This window comes from Salmo trutta, chromosome 1 (assembly GCF_901001165.1).
Source record: "Salmo trutta chromosome 1, fSalTru1.1, whole genome shotgun sequence".
NCBI classification, from domain to species: domain Eukaryota; kingdom Metazoa; phylum Chordata; class Actinopteri; order Salmoniformes; family Salmonidae; genus Salmo; species Salmo trutta.
The window spans coordinates 14,359,839-14,373,153 of record NC_042957.1 but is presented as its reverse complement, the minus strand read 5'-3'; the positions used below and the strand labels follow the sequence as shown (position 1 = coordinate 14,373,153).

Below are 13,315 nucleotides of genomic sequence, written 5' to 3'. Positions count from 1 at the left end.
ACTGACAGTAGCTGCAAACAATGGAAATCATTTCATCTTTACAAAGCATTTCATCTTTACAAAACCATAGAAACACTATCAAAATAAGTGTATGCTTCATTTAGGCTAAGGTGTTGTAATGTATTGCGAGTACATGTAGCCTACTAAAATAAAGCATATTTCAACACCTTTGGTGGTGTCCTCCTTTTGACCTCTGAGCTTACCACAAGGTTTGATGACATGATTTAACAAATGCTTCATAACATAATTAATCGTGCTTATACCCAGGCCTGTCACATAAAACACCATTCCCCAAAGATGGATGAGACACTTAAATTCAAAATACACCTTTCACTTGGACTTTAATCTTCACAAAACATAATGCTCAAACCATTGCCATTATAAAACACCATCATGTTATAAAGTATTGGACTAGCTATGACTTATGTCATCCCTGATATCACTTTCATGCTCAGCCCACAACAGTAGACAAACATTACTATAAGGTTTGCTTTTCGTCACTTAGTTTGGTGACCTCATTTTGGTTGATATGGCAACAGACCCTTGTATAACCTGCAGCCATCAGTGAATGGACCAGGCGTAGTTCACCATATCCTTCTGTTACGACCTTATAACACTAACTACCTAGTAGTAAGCAGAAGATTGGAAGAGGTGTTGACCTGAATTACACTATTTTTAAGGCTCAATTATGAAATATGAACCAATTGTTTTAGCTGCTTTGTTTATTTGCTATTAATGGAACATTATGTTCAGCACAATGCTACAGCACTAGCCTTTATTATACACTAATAACAATGTTATAGGCCAAACACTATACTGTACTTTATGATACTATACTATAGGCCTACTATCTATGTAGCCTGAGAAGTTGAAGTCCAGATATGAGGAGGATCAGAACAGAAGAAACAACAATATCTGTTTTGAGAATGAACTTTTGGTGTGGTTCTGGTGAGATGTGGATCTGGCAGGATGTGGTGTGATGTTGTAGTGTGGTTCTGGTATGGTGTGATGTGATGATGGTGTGGTTCTGGTATGGTGTGGGTATGATGTGGTGTGGTTCTGGTATGATGTGGTGTGGTTCTGGTATGATGTGGTGTGATGGTGTGGTTCTGGTATGGTGTGGGTATGGTGTGGTTCTGGTATGGTGTGGGTATGGTGTGGTTCTTGTATGGTGTGGGTATGATGTGGTGTGGTTCTGGTATGGTGTGGGTATGATGTGGTGTGATGGTGTGGTTCTAGTATAATGTGGGGATGTTGTGGTGTGGTTCTGGTATGATGTGGTGTGATGGTGTGGTTCTAGTATGATGTGGTGTGGTGTGGTTCTGGTATGGTTCTGGTATGATGTGGTGTGGTTCTAGTATGATGTGGTGTGATGGTGTGGTTCTGGTATGGTGTGGGTATGATGTGGTGTGGTTCTGGTAGGATGTGGTGTGGTTCTGGTATGATGTGGTGTGTTTCTGGTATGGTGTGGGTATGATGTGGTGTGATTAGAGGTCGACCGATTATGATTTTTCAACGGCGATACCGATTATTGGAGGACCATAAAAAATCGATACCGATTAATTGGCCAAATAATATTTTATTTTTATTTTTTTCTTCCTTTTATTATTTTTAAAAATTTCATTTTTTAATACAGAAAAAGTATATATATATATATATTTATTTATTTATTTATTAATAATAATAATGACGACAATTACAACAACACTGAATGAACACTTCTATTTTAACTTAATGTAATACATCAGTAAAATCAATTTAGTCTCAAATAAATAATGAAACATGTTCAATTCGGTTTAAATAATGCAAAAACAAAGTGTTGGAGAAGAAAGTAAAAGTGCAATATGTGCCATATAATAAAGCTAACATTTAAGTTCCTTGCTCAGAACATGAGAACATATGAAAGCTGGTGGTTCCTTTTAATATGAGTCTTCAATATTCCCAGGTAAGAAGTTTTAGGTTGTAGGAATTATAGGACTATTTCTCTCTATACCATTTGTATTTCATATACCTTTGACTATTGGATGTTATTATAGGCACAATAGTATTGCCAGCCTAATCTCGGGAGTTGATAGGCTTGAAGTCATAAACAGCACAATGCTTGAAGCACAGCGAAAAGCTGCTGGCAAACGCAGGAAAGTGCTGTTTGAATGAATGCTTACGAGCCTGCTGCTGCCTACCACCGCTCAGTCAGACTGCTCTGTCAAATATCAAATCATAGACTTAATTATAATATAATAACACACAGAAATACGAGACGTAGTTTCCGGATTTTACCATATTAATGACCTATCATTTCGAAATCAAGACGTTTATTCTTTCAGTGAAATACGGAACCGTTCCGTATTTTATCTAACGGGTGGCATCCCTAAGTCTAAATATTGCTGTTACATTGCACAACCTTCAATGTTATGTCATAATTATGTACAATTCTGGCAAATTAATTACGGTCTTTGTTAGGAAGAAATGGTCTTCACACAGTTCGCAACGAGCCAGTCAGCACAAACTGCTGCATATTTCCTGACTCTGCTTGCACAGAATGCAAGAGAAGTGACACAATTTCCCTAGTTAAAAGAAATTCATGTTTGCAGGCAATATTAACTAAATATGCAAATTTAAAAATATATACTTGTGTATTGATTTTAAGGCATTGATGAATGGTTAGGTAGACATTGGTGCAACGACAGTGCTTTTTTCGCGAATGCGCTTGTTAAATCATCACCCGTTTGGCGAAGTAGGCTGTGATTCGATGATAAATTAACAGCCATCGCATTGATTATTTGCAACACAGGACAAGCTAGATAACTACACATGGTTGATGATATTACTAGTTTAACTGGTGATTATGTTAAGATTGATTGTTTTTTTATAAGATAAGTTTAATGCTAGCTAGAAACTTACCTTGGCTTCTTGCTGCACTCACGTAACAGGTAGTCAGCCTGCCACGCAGTCTCCTCGTGGAGCGCAATGTAATCGTCGGCCATTCCAAGTAATCGGTCGATCTCTAGGTGTGATGATGGTGTGGTTCTGGTATGGTATTTTTATTTTATTTCACCTTTATTTAACCAGGTAAGCTAGTTTAGAACAAGTTCTCATTTACAACTGCGACCTGGCCAAGATAAAGCAAAGCAGTGCGACAGAAACAACAACACAGAGTTACACATGGAATAAACAAGCGTACAGTCAATAAAAAAAAGAAAGTCTATATACAGTGTGTGCAAATGGCATGAGGAGGTAAGGCAATAAATAGGCCATAGTAGCAAAGTAATTACAATTTAGCAGATTAACACTGGAGTGATAGATGAGCTGATGATGATGATGGTGTGTAAGTAGTGATGCTGGTGTGCAATAGAGCAGCAAAGTAAATAAAAACAATATGGGGATGAGATATGTAGATTAGGTGGGCTATTTACAGATGGACTATGTACAGCTGCAGCCATCGGTTAGCTGCTCAGATAGCTGATGTTTAAAGTTAGTGAGGGAAATATAAGTCTCCAGCTTCAGCCATTTTTGCAATTCGTTCCAGTCACTGACAGCAGAGAACTGGAAGGAAAGGCAGCCAAAGGAGATGTTGGCTTTGGGGATGACCAGTGAGATATACCTGCTGGAGCGCGTGCTATGATGTGGTGTGATGATGGTGTGGTTCTGGTATGGTGTGGATATGATGTGGTGTGAGGATGGTGTGGTTCTGGTATGGTGTGGATATGTGGTGTGATGATGGTGTGGTTCTGGTATGGTGTGGATATGATGTGGTGTGGTTCTGGTATGGTGTGGATATGTGGTGTGATGATGGTGTGGTTCTGGTATGGTGTGGGTATGTCGTGTGATGTTGTGGTGTGGTTCTGGTATGGTGTGGAGATGTGATGATGGTGTGCGTATGATGTGATATTATGTGGTTATGATGTGATGTGATGTTGTGGTGTGGTTCTGGTATGATGTGGTGTGGGTATGATGTGGTGTGGTTCTGGTATGATATGGTGTGGTGTGGGTATGATGTGGTGTGGTTCTGGTATGGTGTGGGTATGATGTGGTGTGATGTTGTTCTGGTATGGTGTGGGTATGATGTGATGGTGTGGTGGGGTTCTGGTGTGGTGGGGTTCTGGTGTGGTTCTGGTATGGTGTGGGTGTGGTGTGGTTCTGGTATGGTGTGGTTCTGGTATGATGTGGTTCTGGTATGATGTGGTTCTGGTATGATGTGGCTAACTGTTGAACTCCAGTAGAAGACATCCACCCCACTGGGCCTCTGGTTGGTTATATCGGCAGCCTGTGCTCTCATACCCCTGCTTCTTTTCATACATTGGTTGTGGTGGTGAGGATATCTTAAACACACCATACACCTCGCTTAGTTACTCAGAGTCCTACCCAGGCCAGGTGTTGATGGGCATGGTAGAAGCTAGGAGGGTCCGTGGGTGCTGGTGATGGGGTTGATTGTGATGTGAAGGGTCAGGACATCCTTGTCACGATGCTGGATGTTCTACTTTTCCCTGTGATGATTCCAGAGGGGCAGCTAACAGGAAACAGGGACTGGCTGCCTGGCTCTTTGGGCACATGATGTCATACCAGGAAGTGGCTCAGCTGTGTATTGTTGGTCACTGCTGTCCTGCAGCCTTTGACTATAAAGCTGGCAGTGGTCAGGTCACTCACTCACACTCATTTATTAATACACACACACACACACACACACACACACATTTAGTTGGTGAAAGGTTCCTTTTCCATTGTCCTGAGAGGGATCACCATCGTGAAGGGGTACTATGGAGTCAGAGGGTGGCCGTGTCATGTCACAGTGGATGTCTTCCCTGAACCCTCACTCCACATCAGACCATTGAAGTGGCCTAAACATAGCAGACCAACAGTCGGTTACATTTTCATGCCCTCCCCCAAATCCTTACATAGCACACATACCCATTTCTAACAGTTTCCCAGCTCAACCAAACAAACCACCTAACCAAAAGAGGGTGAAGCTGAGAATGAATCCTATTTTCTAGCTGCAGGAAGCTGAACCTCCTATATATGAATGACTGGCCCTGGTTTTCTCACCACTCTCTCCCAGAGAGTAGCCGACAACTCGGTTTATTAGCAGCCTCTGAGGACCAAGAGGTTTGTAAATGTCCCTCATCTGTCGCTGGGATGACGCCTCTTTCCCGGCTGTGGATCCAGCAGGCCAGGCAGTAGTTACAGAACATTTTGGGGTGAATATGAACACATTTGCAGGCACACAGGCTGAATAAGGACCATTACTCTACTCATAAATGACTTCTAAATTAGTCAAACCCAGAGGAACAATTAGCTGCTCTTCTCCCCCCATCCAAGTCTAGACCAATGACACAGTGTGACATTATTTCTCACTTGTGAAAGGATGAAATTAAAATCCCAAGTGGTAGTCTGAGCTAGATACTGGAACTGTTAAAAAAGGGTAATCTACTCAATGTGTCTGAAAAACACACTGTAAGCAAAATATTTGTGTTATTATTTCAGTCCGGTATCATATTGGATTATTATTATTTGACCCTGCTGGTCATTTATGAACATTTAAACATCTTGGCCATGTTCTGTTATAGTCTCCACCCGGCATAGCCAGAAGAGGACTGGCCACCCCTCATAGCCTGGTTTCTTTCTAGGGAGTTTTTCCTAGCCACGGTGCTTCTACACCTGCATTGCTTGCTGTTTGGGGTTTTAGGCTGGGTTTCTGTACAGCACTTTGAGATATCAGCTGATGTAAGAAGGGCTATATAAATAAATTTGATTTGATCAGTGCCCAGATTTCTGGCTTCAACCGGGAAAACTATTAACAGGCCCGGCGGAACAGGCCCGGCGGAACCGGCGGAACAGGCCCGGCGGAACAGGCCCGGCGGAACAGGCCCGGCGGAACAGGCCCGGCGGAACAGGCCCGGCGGAACAGGCCCGGCGGAACAGGTCCAGCAGAACAGGTCCAGCATCTTAGTGGTGCTGACCTAGTATCAGTATAGCCTTTTAGATCATAGTGAATATAATTCAAATCAAATTTGATTTGTCACATGCGCCGAATACAACAGTGAAATGCTTACTTACAAGACCTTTAACTTACAATGCAGTTTTAAAATAGTAACTAAATAAACTAAAGTACCATTAAAAAAAAGGAACACAATAAAATAACAAGAGGCTATATACAGGGGGTACCGGTACCGAGTCAATGTGTGAGGGTACAGGTTAGTAATGAGGCTATATACAGGAGGTACCGGTACCGAGTCAATGTGTGAGGGTACAGGTTAGTAATGAGGCTATATACAGGGGGTACCGGTACCGAGTCAATGTGTGAGGGTACAGGTTAGTAATGAGGCTATATACAGGGAGTACCGGTACCGAGTCAATGTGTGGGGGTACAGGTTAGTCAAGGTAATTTGTAGGCAGGGATAAAGTGACTGCATAGATAATTAAAACCTCTCTAGGGTATGTGGGACGAAATTGTCCCACCTACTCAACAGCCAGTGGAATCCCGTGGCGCGTTATTCAAATACCTTAGAAATGCTATTACTTCAATTTCTCAAACATATGACTATTTTACACCATTTTAAAGACAAGACTCTCGTTAATCTAACCACACTGTCCGATTTCAAAAAGGCTTTACAACAAAAGCAAAACATTAGATTATGTCAGCAGAGTACCCAGCCAGAAATAATCAGGCACCCATTTTTCAAGCTAGCATATAATGTCACATAAACCCAAACCACAGCTAAATGCAGTATTAACCTTTGATCTTCATCAGATGACAATCCTAGGACATTATGTTATACAATACATGCATGTTTTGTTCAATCAAGTTCATATTTATATCAAAAACCAGCTTTTTACATTAGCATGTGACGTTCAGAACTAGCATACCCACCGCAAACTTCCGGTGAATTTACTAAATTACTCACGATAAACGTTCACAAAAAACATAAAATAATTGTTAAGAATTATAGATACAGAACTCCTTTATGCAATCGCTATGTCCGATTTTAAAATAGCTTTTCGGCAAAAGCACATTTTGCAATATTCTGAGTAGATAGCCCAGCCATCACGGCTAGCTAATTTGACACCCACCAAGTTTGACCCTCACGAAACTCCGATTTACTATTAGAAAAATGTGATTACCTTTGCTGTTCTTCGTCAGAATGCACTCCCAGGACTTCTACTTCAATGACAAATGTTGGTTTGGTTCAAAATAATCCATAGTTATGTTCAAATATCCTCTGTTTTGTTCGTGCGTTCAAGACACTATCCGAAGGGTAAAGAAGGGTGACGCGCCCGACGCGTTTCGTGACAGAAAAATTCTAAATATTCCATTACCGTACTTCGAAGCATGTCAACCGCTGTTTAAAATCAATTTTTATGCCATTTTTCTCGTAAAAAAGCGATAATATTCCGACCGGGAAACCCTGTTTACATTCAAAGACAGAGAAAATAAAAACATGGTGTCGCCTCGTGCACGCACCTCAGTCTCATTGTTCTCTGATCGACCATTATCCAAATGCGCTAGTGTTTTTCAGCCAGGGGCTCCAAAGACATCATTCAGCTTTTTGCCGCCTTCTGAGAGCCTATGGGAGCCGTAGGAAGTGTCACGTTACAGCAGAGATCCTCAGTTTTCAATAAAGAGAGTGAAGAAGCCCAAGAAATTGTCAGACAGGCCACTTCCTGTAAGGAATCTTCTCAGGTTTTTGCCTGCCATATGAGTTCTGTTATACTCACAGACACCATTCAAACAGTTTTAGAAACTTTAGGGTGTTTTCTATCCAAAGCCAATAATTATATGCATATTCTAGTTTCTGGGCAGTAGTAATAACCAGATTAAATCGGGTACGTTTTTTTATCCGGCCGTTTAAATACTGCCCCCTATCCCTAACAGGTTAACAGCGAGTAGCAGCAGTGTAGAAACAAAGGAGGGGGAGGGTGGAGGGGTCAATGTAAATAGTCCGCGTGGCCATTTGATTAATTGTTCAGCAAGCTATTAAGGAGCCTTTTGGACCTAGACTTGGCACTCTGGTACTGCTTGCCGTGCGGTAGCAGAGAGAACAGTCTATGACTTGGGTGACAGGTTGTCTTTGACACTTTTCTGGGCCTTCCCTGACCAGTAGGGGACCTGATCCCAGATCAGCACTCCTTCATGGCTAAGAAGCTGGGTCAGAGTTAATAAATAACATGCAGAAACACCAGGATATCTCTGCCTTTAGTTTGTTCCCCCTCTCTACCACAGGATGTTGCTTCCACACAGAGGGCTTGGCATGGAACAGCTGTAATAGTAGTAGTATGCCAAATCATTCACCTCTGCTTGCTCCCAGGCCAGGTTTTCTCTCTCTCCTTCTCCCTCACTCGCTTGTGCCCTCTGTATGCATGTGTGCCTTACTGGGTGTGGCTGGGAAATAGACACACACACACACACACACACACACACACACACACACACACACACACGAATATAGGAAGCATACAGACGGTGCATTGCAATCATTCTTTCAACACAACAGGACCAAGAAAAGAAACATTGCCACATACTAAGTCCCCCAAATTATGCTATTAGATAGCAATAAACAATGTATTTTGTGGAGAGATGTTGAGCGTCAAATGTCTTGTGATGATGGGTTAATTATGTGGCCGGGTGCAGGCAGGCCAGTGAAAGCCTGTGTTAGCTAGATAGTGAAGGAGAAGGGAGTGAGTGCTTTGTGACCCTGTGTGTGTTCCGTAGCCAGAGCATCCCTGTATTTTGTGGAGGCTCAGCTGTGTGTAAAAACGCTGACTAAGCCAGGCCCCAGCCCTTCACAGCTCAGCTGTGGAATTTGGAGTGGAGGTGCAAATTTAGGAATACAAAAGCTGTTTAGGGAATAGCTTTTTGTCCATTAAATGTTTTGTTGTAAATTAGCAGACGCTCTTATCCAGAGTGACTTAGTGCATTCATCTTAAGATGGCTAGGGAAGACAACCATATCAGTCTGTTGTTTTTGTTGATGGGGGTGAATAGCCTACTCTTTGAAGAGGTAGTGTTTTAGACCCTCTCTCAGCTCTCTCTCTGCGCCATGCTTTCTGTCATTCTTTTTCTCTCCATTGCAATCTCTTTCCACATCCATCTCTTTCTCTTCCATATCATCTTTCTCTTTCCATCTCTTTCTCTTCCATATCATCTTTCTCTTTCTTGCACCCTCCCTCTCCCCGTCACTCGATCTCTATGTTCCAGTCTTGCCCCTCCCCTTTTCTCTCCATCCATAACTCCATCCATCCCCCCTTTTCCTCCTCTCTACTCCTCCATCCCCCTTTCCTCCTCTCTCAGGCCCTGTGTTCCGGTATGGTGACCAGTCAGTGTGTTCCGGTATGGCGACCAGTCAGTGTGTTCCGGTATGGTGACCAGTCAGTGTGTTTGGTATGGCGACCAGTCGGTGTGTTTGGTATGGCGACCAGTCGGTGTGTTTGGTATGGCGACCAGTCGGTGTGTTTGGTATGGCGACCAGTCGGCGTGTTTGGTATGGCGACCAGTCGGCGTGTTTGGTATGGCGACCAGTCGGCGTGTTTGGTATGGCGACCAGTCGGCGTGTTTGGTATGGCGACCAGTCGGCGTGTTTGGTATGGCGACCAGTCGGCGTGTTTGGTATATTGCTTTGAGTTTGGAATGTCCGTGGTTCTTCTCCTGATTCTATATTACCACCTAGCGTTTCTCTAGTCGAGGGTAGAGTAACCTTGGCTTTTGGTGTGTTATGATTTTGAGGATGACCTTCTCTATTTTCAGGTCTACACTGGGCAGTGTGCAGCAGTGGATGTTAAGGCCTTTTTACTGGTACTTTAGAATGACTAATAATCAACAGGCCGGACTACCTCTATATGTAAAACAGTAAATGCCTATCTGAGGCCTCATATGATGAAATGGATCTGGTGGTGACTAACCTCCCTCAATGTTGTCAACTAGATTTCACTCATAAAATGAGGCTTCTCCCCTTAGCAGACTAATCAGATCTGTTTGTCTGTGCCTTTTCTACACGCAGTAACAGTGTATGAGGTCATGTGGTGTAGTGAAGGTTTTTGGGGTTCCTCTTTTTCGTGTGTGTGTGCGCGCGGATCCTGTTGTTATGGTGGAGTGTTCTCTGACCTCTTCCTCCTTGCGGAGTCACAGGAAGCTGTAGCTAGATGAGCAGTCCAGTGACGCTGCCTTCCCTTGCATGCCACCACATCATCAGGAAATCCTGTGGTCGCTCTGATTGTCATCTCAATTGTCTGTGGGAAGGGACATCTCTGCTGCTGCCCCTATATATAGACCAGTACCTCATCCCTGCTTTCCCCCTAGTGGAAGAGCTGAGAGTGCTGCAGGGACAGGACTGTGTTTCTTAGGCTGTCTGTGGATTGGTCAGGTTCTGTCTGTGGATTGGTCAGGTTCTGTCTGTGGATTGGTCAGGTTCTGTCTGTGGATTGGTCAGGTTCTGTCTGTGGATTGGTCAGGTTCTGTCTGTGGATTGGTCAGGTTCTGTCTGTGGATTGGTCAGGTTCTGTCTGTGGATCGGTCAGGTTCTGTCTGTGGATCGGTCAGGTTCTGTCTGTGGATCGGTCAGGTTCTGTCTGTGGATCGGTCAGGTTCTGTCAGGGTGGGGAGATTTATTTGACATGAACGTGCCTCTTAGGTCTTAGGGCTGTCTGTGGCTCCGTCAGGTTCTGTCCCTGGTTCTCTGTGGATCTGTCAGGGTGAATGGAAGGGCCTCAGGACTGTGTGCCCGACAGCTCTGCTCATCTGCTACTTTGTTGTGTGTTTTCCTCTTTATCCTCAGAAGACTTGCTGGATGACCTGCTTTAAAGAGACACTTCCTGATTTGGCCTCGTTTTTCATCAACGTTCATTTAGACATGCTAGCGGCTATGACTGAAGGCAAACAAATGTTTCCACTGCTCCGCTGTCTTACAACACAATATTCTATAACTGGATAGTTTTGTCTCGTCTTTCTGGGAGACAGATCCCAGAAGTAATATCCATACAGGTCTAGGTTACATGTGGGCATATCACAAACATCTCCCAGCTTCACTGTAGATGCATCAGCAGAGAATCTATGGATGTGTTCGTATTACAAAGACAAAACATTTTCTGCTGTAAATATCATATTGCTGTGCTTCTAAAGACCGTATGCCTACACTTTAACTAACACATCTCAGTCAGTTGTGTGTAGAGAACAACTTCAGCTGTCTAACCAGAACTAGAATGACATTCTATTTGTCTATTTGCCCAAATCTAAGGATTTGGGTGTTTAATACACTGACATGCACAGCTCTCTCTCTCTCTCTCTCTCTCTCTCTGAAGTTCTGCCTTCAAATTTGAATTGTCACATGCTTTGTAAACAACAGGTGTAGACTTACTCACAGGCCCTTCCCTACAATGCAGAATACAGTCAAATTATAATAATAGAAAAAAAGAAAATAGTAACACAAGGAATAAATACACAATGAGCAATGATAGCTTGGCTATATTTCATATTATTTAACCTTTTATTTAACTAGGCAAGTTAAATATATATACATAAGTTTACTGAGTTGATGTGCAGGGGTACGAAGAAATTGAGGTAGATATGTACATATAGGTAGTGGTAAAGCGACTAGGCAACAGGATAGATAATAGACGGTAGCAGCAGTGTATGTGATCAGTGTGGAAGTGTGTGTGTGGCGTTGGTGTGTGTGTGTTGGAGTGTAAGTATGTGTGGGTAGAGCCCAGTGTGTGTCAGTATGTGTGGGTAGAGCCCAGTGTGTGTCAGTATGTGTGGGTAGAGCCCAGTGTGTGTCAGTATGTGTGGGTAGAGCCCAGTGTGTGTCAGTATGTGTGGGTAGAGCCCTGTGTGTGTGTGTGTGTCAGTATGTGTGTGTGTGTGTGTGTCAGTATGTGTGGGTAGAGCCCTGTGTGTGTGTGTGTCAGTATGTGTGTGTGTGTGTGTCAGTATGTGTGGGTAGAGCCCAGTGTGTGTCAGTATGTGTGGGTAGAGCCCAGTGTGTGTCAGTATCTGTGGGTAGAGCCCAGTGTGTGTGTGTGTGTGTGTCAGTCAGTATGTGTGTGTCAGTATGTGTGGGTAGAGCCCAGTGTGTGTCAGTATCTGTGGGTAGAGCCCAGTGTGTGTGTCAGTATGTGTGTGTGTGTGTGTGTGTGTGTGTGTGTCAGTATGTGTGTGTCAGTATGTGTGGGTAGAGCCCAGTGTGTGTCAGTATGTGTGGGTAGAGCCCAATGTGTGTGTGAGTATGTGTGGGTAGAGCCCAGTGTGTGTGTCAGTATGTGTGTGAGTATGTGTGGGTAGAGCCCAGTGTGTGTGTCAGTATGTGTGGGTAGAGCCCAGTGTGTGTGTCAGTATGTGTGGGTAGAGCCTAGTGTGTGTCAGTATGTGTGGGTAGAGCCCAGTGTGTGTCAGTATGTGTGGGTAGAGCCAGTGTGTGTGTGTGTGTGTGTGTGTGTGTGTGTGTGTGTGTGTCAGTATGTGTGGGTAGAGCCAGTGTGTGTGTGTGTGTGTGTCAGTATGTGTGGGTAGAGCCCAGTGTGTGTCAGTATGTGTGGGTAGAGCCAGTGTGTGTGTATGTGTGTCAGTATGTGTGGGTAGAGCCCAGTGTGTGTGTGTGTGTGTGGGGGGGGGGGGGGGGTGGTAAGAGTCCAGTGTGTGTGTGGGTAGAGTCCAGTGTGTGTGTGTGTGTGTCAGTATGTGTGGGTAGAGTCCAGTGTGTGTGTGTGTGTGTGTGTGTGTGAGAGAGTAAGTGGGTAGCGTCCAGTGTGTTGGAGTGTCAGCATGTGGGTAGAGTCCAGTGTGTGTGTGGGTAGAGTCCAGTGTGTGTGTGTCAGTGTGTCAGTATGTGTGGGTAGAGTCCTGTGTGTGTCAGTATGTGTGAGTATGTGGGTAGCGTCCAGTGTGTTGGAGTGTCAGTGTGTCAGTATGTGGGTAGAGTCCAGTGTGTGTGTGGGTAGAGTCCAGTGTGTGTGTGTCGGTGTGTCAGTATGTGTGGGTAGAGTCCAGTGTGTGTGTGTCAGTGTGTCAGTATGTGTGGGTAGAGTCCTGTGTGTGTCAGTATGTGTGAGTATGTGGGTAGCGCCCTGTGTGTGTGTGTGTGTGTGTGTGTGTGTGTCAGTATGTGGGTAGAGTCCTGTGTGTGTGTGTGTGTGTGTGTGTGTGTGTGTGTGTGTGTGTGTGTGTGTGTGAGTAAGTGGGTAGCGTCCAGTGTGTTGGAGTGTCAGTGTGTCAGTATGTGGGTAGAGTCCAGTGTGTGTGTGGGTAGAGTCCAGTGTGTGTGTGTCGGTGTGTCAGTATGTGTGGGTAGAGTCCTGTTTGTGTGTGTGTGTGTGTCAGTATGTGTGAGTATGTG

General features: G+C 44.0%; 1 protein-coding gene across 9 annotated transcripts in view; it reads left to right on the top strand.

Moving 5' to 3' along the window:
- Positions 1 to 13,315, top strand: part of LOC115166571 (serine/threonine-protein kinase MRCK alpha) — a 118,056-nt gene that overhangs the window by 1,876 nt on the left and 102,865 nt on the right. The gene's annotated exons all lie outside the window — the stretch shown is intronic.